Source organism: Miscanthus floridulus, chromosome 2, assembly GCF_019320115.1.
Source record: "Miscanthus floridulus cultivar M001 chromosome 2, ASM1932011v1, whole genome shotgun sequence".
Taxonomy (NCBI): Eukaryota; Viridiplantae; Streptophyta; class Magnoliopsida; order Poales; family Poaceae; genus Miscanthus; species Miscanthus floridulus.
This window is the reverse complement of record NC_089581.1, coordinates 158,511,495-158,517,126: the sequence shown is the minus strand read 5'-3', so window position 1 is coordinate 158,517,126 and position 5,632 is coordinate 158,511,495. Positions and strand designations below refer to the sequence as shown.

The window sequence follows — 5,632 nt, the reverse complement described above, 5'->3', positions numbered from 1 at the left end:
CTATAATCTTGTAAATTAACATAGTAATTATCATAACTCAAAGTGGCTACAGAATAAGTTATTCTGTAGTCAGGATAGTAGTTATATATATATATATATATATATATATATACACACACACACTATATTGTGCAAATATGGTTTATAGGCCTAATACAACAACCAATTCTGGCAGCCCACGAAGGAACCAAGCCCAAAAAGATAGAAATCATCACGTTTCCGTGTGTCCCGTGACTCTCGTCGTCGCTGAGTCGCTCGCGTGCAGCCCAAAAAGGTAGATCTGCGTAGGCTGCAAAGCACTCCAACCTGAAGTTTAGTTCGGTTCAGCCTTCTAATCTGAACCAGACACCTAGTTAGTGCTTGTGAAGCGTGTACTGCAAGGTAAATCCAAAAATATATTTGGCATATATCAGCGTTGATGTGTCTTTACACCACCCTTCAATAGGTCTAGGATCAATCATGATAAGCATCTTCTCCTTCTGATCGAAAACATAAAGTATATATTTTCGAACGTGTAGCCATGGCAAAAGAAACTGCAAACATGGTAGCGTTTAGAATAATATATAGGAAACAAGTAATAAAAGCAGGAGCAAGCGACTTACATATCTCTATTGTGGTAAGTTGTATTCCATATCCTCACATACACCAATTGCAGCAGCCATTTCTTTCGTAGTGTATTTTTTATAGAATTCTGGCATTTTTGTTAAAGCACATATTTTCTGAAAGAGAAGGATATCGAGAGTCAGGATTAGTATAACTTGGCCTACTTTATATAATTAGGAGAACAAGAAATAAGACAATATAATATAGCACGATAAGAATTTTAAAAATGTGCTTACACAGAATCTCAGGTCCATGTGATGCTTCGTAATACTATTATATTTTTTCATTGTACTGTACTCTCGGGCTGCCTGAAAACTGACACCTAAGTTGAAACAGTTCGCAGGTATGTCTTGATTGTTCATTAACAACTCTTGTAGGTCCTTGACATTTAGGGCAATCATGGAGGGATGAAAACCTTTAACCCAAGGCCTCCTGCAAAGCATTAGACACAAATGATGATTTTCGTCATATAAGATAGCACACTATTTGTCAGTGTTTTGAGTAAGCACCAACGAGTAAATTTATATTATTGCGCGTCTGTCTCGGATGGTGTGCCAAGAGGACACGAGATTTATACTGGTTCGGACTGAATGTCCCTACGTTCAGTTCGTTGTTGCTGCTCGTATTACTAGCACAGAAAAGTTTATAGTAGGGGTTACAAACGGACGAGAGAGGGACTGGTCCCAAGTCTCTGGTGATGTATTGTTCGTGGTGAGGTGTAGTGAACCGATGCTATGTGATGCACTTGTTCGATGTCCCCCCTTAGTGGGACGCCCTGCTTTTTCTTTTATAGGCTAAGGGAAAGCAGGGGTTACCACCCAAGGGAAGAGAGAAAAAGGAAAGAAAAATAAGGCTCCCAGAGGTATGCCATCCTCCTCTTCGTGTGGGTCCTGCTGACCTTATAGATCATGGTAGCAGCGGTGTCGTACTGGGTCCTGTTGGCCGCTGCAGCATACGTGCAAGCGTCGTGTGTCGTTCTTGTCTTCTATCTCATCCGAACGGACGGAATGGTCAAAGAGTTCCCTGACATGGGCCATACGGGGAGCTAGCGGTATAGTGCTAGTCAACTGACTCTGGTTGACTGACGTTGGACGGTGGTCAGGCAGGGAGTTGGCAGCACAGTGACCACGCGTCCATCACTGTGGGAGATGTGAGTCCCCCGGAATAACATGTCGTGGGGACGGGTCACGCTAAGATGTGACCGCTTCCTGCACGATGCCAGAAGTTTGACCTTGAGTAGTACTTTCTGGCCCGTAGTGGTTGGCGGCGACGTAAGCTTCCGTTGGGAACCATGTTTGAGGGATCGGGAGAGGCAGAGCCATCCCTCAGACTTCGGCCGAGGCTGAGGCGGAGCCTAACCTCAGGAGTCAGCCGAGGTGAAGCTGGCCCTTAGACGTCGGGCGAGGCGGAGCCTACCCTCGGGAGTCAGTCGAGGCGGAGCCTACCCTTAGGAGTCAGCCGAGGCAGAGCTTACCCTCAGGAGTCAGCCGAAGCAGAGCTAGCCCTCAGACATCGGGTGAGGCAAAGCCAACCCTCGGGGGTCGGACGTGACAAAGCTAACCCTTAGAAGATAGCCGAGGTGGAGCCAACCCTTAGGGTCGAGTGAGACGAAGCCCGCGGCCTCAGTGTCCACCGAGGCGGAGCCAACCCTCAGGGGTTGGATGAGGCCATGGCCTCGTTGGACAGACGAGGCAGAGCCCAACAAGAGGGGTAGTCGCACTCTTGACGGCTCGGATGAATCAACGTTGATGGTTATTAGCTCCTCCTCTTTGGGTACCCTGGTATTGGTCCCTAACACTATTATTAGTAAATAAAGTAATTAAAAATAAGCATGTAGCTTACTTCAACGTCGCTTCATCCTGAATTGCCATGACGTATCACACAGTAAGTTAGTCATCTCTTCCTTGTTCATTGGCATGTCTTTCATGACCTCAAATGCCCAAAACTCATTAGGGTCTTAGTTGGCATGGACTTGTGAGGAGTTATTATGAGTTTGTATGTGTTGAGAGGTGCCCATTTGAACCACTAAGCATTCAGCCTCCCCAGAATGTTTTCTCTTTTTCGTGGACGCTTGATCAACCATCTTTGGATTCTCTATTATGGCACAGTTGCTTGGGCTTCCAATATTTTCATCCCTATCAAGATATGGAGCACCCTTTTGTTTATTTAACTCCGACGATAGCAAGATCGCCGCAAGCTTCAATCTAAATTTTTTCATATCATCCTACACGATAGTATGAACTTAGTTAATTATTAATTAAAAACCCACAGCTAGTGCACACTCATGACTTGTGGTAAGACACATAGTTTATCTGATTGAACTCGTTTGACAAATCATTTCTGGTCCAATACTCCATAAAGGTTATTAAGAATAAACCACATGAAAAACTACATACAACATTAATAGAGGTTCAGGCACACATTAGATCAAAAAGGCAAATACACACAAAATTCAACTTATATGACTCCATTATTTCTGACATACCTATCTTTTTGTAATAATTTGCTGTAGAAAATCTCTCTAACTAGCCAGGTATCAACCTCAACATCTAGCCACTTGTGCTCTTTCGGGCCTGTCTCCTCCAATATGAAATCTATCTATTTCTGCAATCCACCTCGCTATTTGTTCATAGAAGAATGAATCAATCAACATTTCTAAAATATAAAATATGTACAAATAGCTATGCTAGAAAATACCCACAATTTTATTGAGGTCAGCATGTTCGAACATCTTGCCCAAAGAGTCTAGCACGTGGACCTCATGTTTGTCAGCGTTTATAACAACAAGGTACCAATGTGTATGTGTAACATTTATTGGAAGGAACACCTATCAAAACAAATAATAAACAATTTGTTAGGCATAAAAAAATGATAATGAAAGACCAATAGATCGTTTAAAAAAATTGCTACCATGTCATGGTTCAAGTAAGCTAGCACCCTTTGAACTAAACCTGGACGCTGTGAAGTGCCATAGTTAGGGTAATTGGCTTCAATGGTCTCAACCTTTTCTCCATCCCGCTCCATGCTTGTAGTTAAGCATGCTGTTTCAAGATAGACTATACCTTTTGGCCTCTTTTTCAAACCCTCCTGGGCCTTCAGCAGGTTAATATAAGCATCTATGACCTGCATACAATTCACCATTAGAGAGAAAGGACATTGAAGTTGCCAATGTTTGATTGAGTATTATGACTTGCATATGTTACCTAGTCAGACAAGTATTCATATGGCTGAAAAAGACATTCCATGTGGTTTCTCGACATCGGAACATCATCAATGAGCACAAGCTCCTCCTTCCCAGGTGAAGATGGGATTTTTTGGATAGATTCAATTATGGCTCTATCAGTTTTGGTACAAACATAGTCTAAAAAAGAGGATTAAAGTATACAACAATAGTTAGGAATTTTTCTAGTTTAATCCATCAAAGAGAAAATATCAATACCTTCTGGGGCAACCGATGACAACATAGATTTTTTGGGTTTGTTTTGTACGATTATGATTTCTAGAAGTCCTTTTTCTCCCATCGGATCTACCCAAGAAGTTGATAGGGCTTTTTCACCATGGGCCATGCTAAAGCCCTGATCATCTAGTAGAGCTCCGTGGGTAACTTCTGTACCATTGAAGGGTTGAGATGGCGGACTAGAGGGGGGGGTGAATAGTCTTTTCTAAAACTTAATCGCGTCGGCTAACCGATACAAATGCGGAATTAAAACTATCGGTCTAGCCAAGACTATACCCCACTATATATGTTCACTAGCACCTTGCAAAGATAACAATTATGCAACAAAGGTGCCGGGCTAGTTAGAGCTCACCTAAACAATTCTAGGAGCAAGGTCACACAAACCTATGCCACTAGTACTTTAAGCTACAAGAGAGCCCCTACACATGCTAGTAAGCAAAAGCACAAAGCCAACTAAGCTCACTAGCAATGCTCAATAACAAGGCAACCAATGCCGAATTAGAGAGCGCAATTACTTAGCTACACAAACTAAGCAAAGTGACTAACAAGGTTACACAAACCAAATTAGCCACGCAAGAGAGCTACTTCTATGCTACACAAGCAAGAAGATAATTAGCAAGCTACACAAGCTAACTAATTATTAAAGCAACAACACAAGCTCAATGTGTATAAAAGTAATTGCAAGCTTGTGTAATGGGGATGCAAACCAATGAGAAGAACAAGGTTGACACGATGATTTTTCTCCCGAGGTTCACGTGTTTGCCAACACGCTAGTCCCCGTTGTGTCGACCGCTCACTTGGTGGTTTGGTGGCTAATTAGCATCACCCGCTAAGCCCGCACGTCGGGCACCGCAAGAACCTACCCCTTTAGTGAGGGTAGCTCAATGACATGCTTTACTAGAGTTGCTCTTCGTGGCTCCCGTGGGGCAAGCACAATGCCCCTCACAAGCACTTCTTCGGAGCACCGCACAAGCTTCTTGCGCGCTTCGACGGAGACCACCACCAAGCCATCTAGGAGGTGGCAACCTCCAAGAGTAACAAGCACCACCGGCTTACAACTCGATCACCTAGTGCCACTCGATGCAACCTCACGATGCAATCACACTAGAATCTCTCACTCACACAATCGAATAATCACTATCAAGTATATGTGTGATGGAGGGCTCCCAAGCACTCACAAGCATGGACACTAAGTCCCCGGACACTGGACCTCAGTGTCCGGTCGCCCGCAGACGGCCACGTGTCCCGATTCCAACAGTCACTTGACCTGACCGGACGCAGCAGCTTCAACTGACCGGACGCTGAACCCCCAGCGTCTGGTCGTTTCCAGTAAGGTACCGACCTCGATCGAACGCGTCCAGTCACACTTGATCGGATGCAGCCTAGCGTCCGGTCACACTCCAACTTCTACGTCACCGTACATCAGCCTGACCGGACATAGCCTGCCAGCATCTGGTGCTTTCAGACCCAGCGTCCGGTCAGTTGACCAACGCCAGCATCTTCACGACCAACTCGTTTTCACTTCTAACTTCTTCACCCTTGCTCCAATGTGCTAACCATAAGAATTTGCAT

At 44.2% G+C, this 5,632-nt stretch overlaps 1 pseudogene; it reads right to left on the bottom strand.

Moving 5' to 3' along the window:
• Positions 1-353: 353 nt before the first annotated feature.
• LOC136537331 (uncharacterized) lies at positions 354-4,169 on the bottom strand (annotated as a pseudogene).
• Between the last annotated feature and the right edge of the window lie 1,463 nt (positions 4,170-5,632).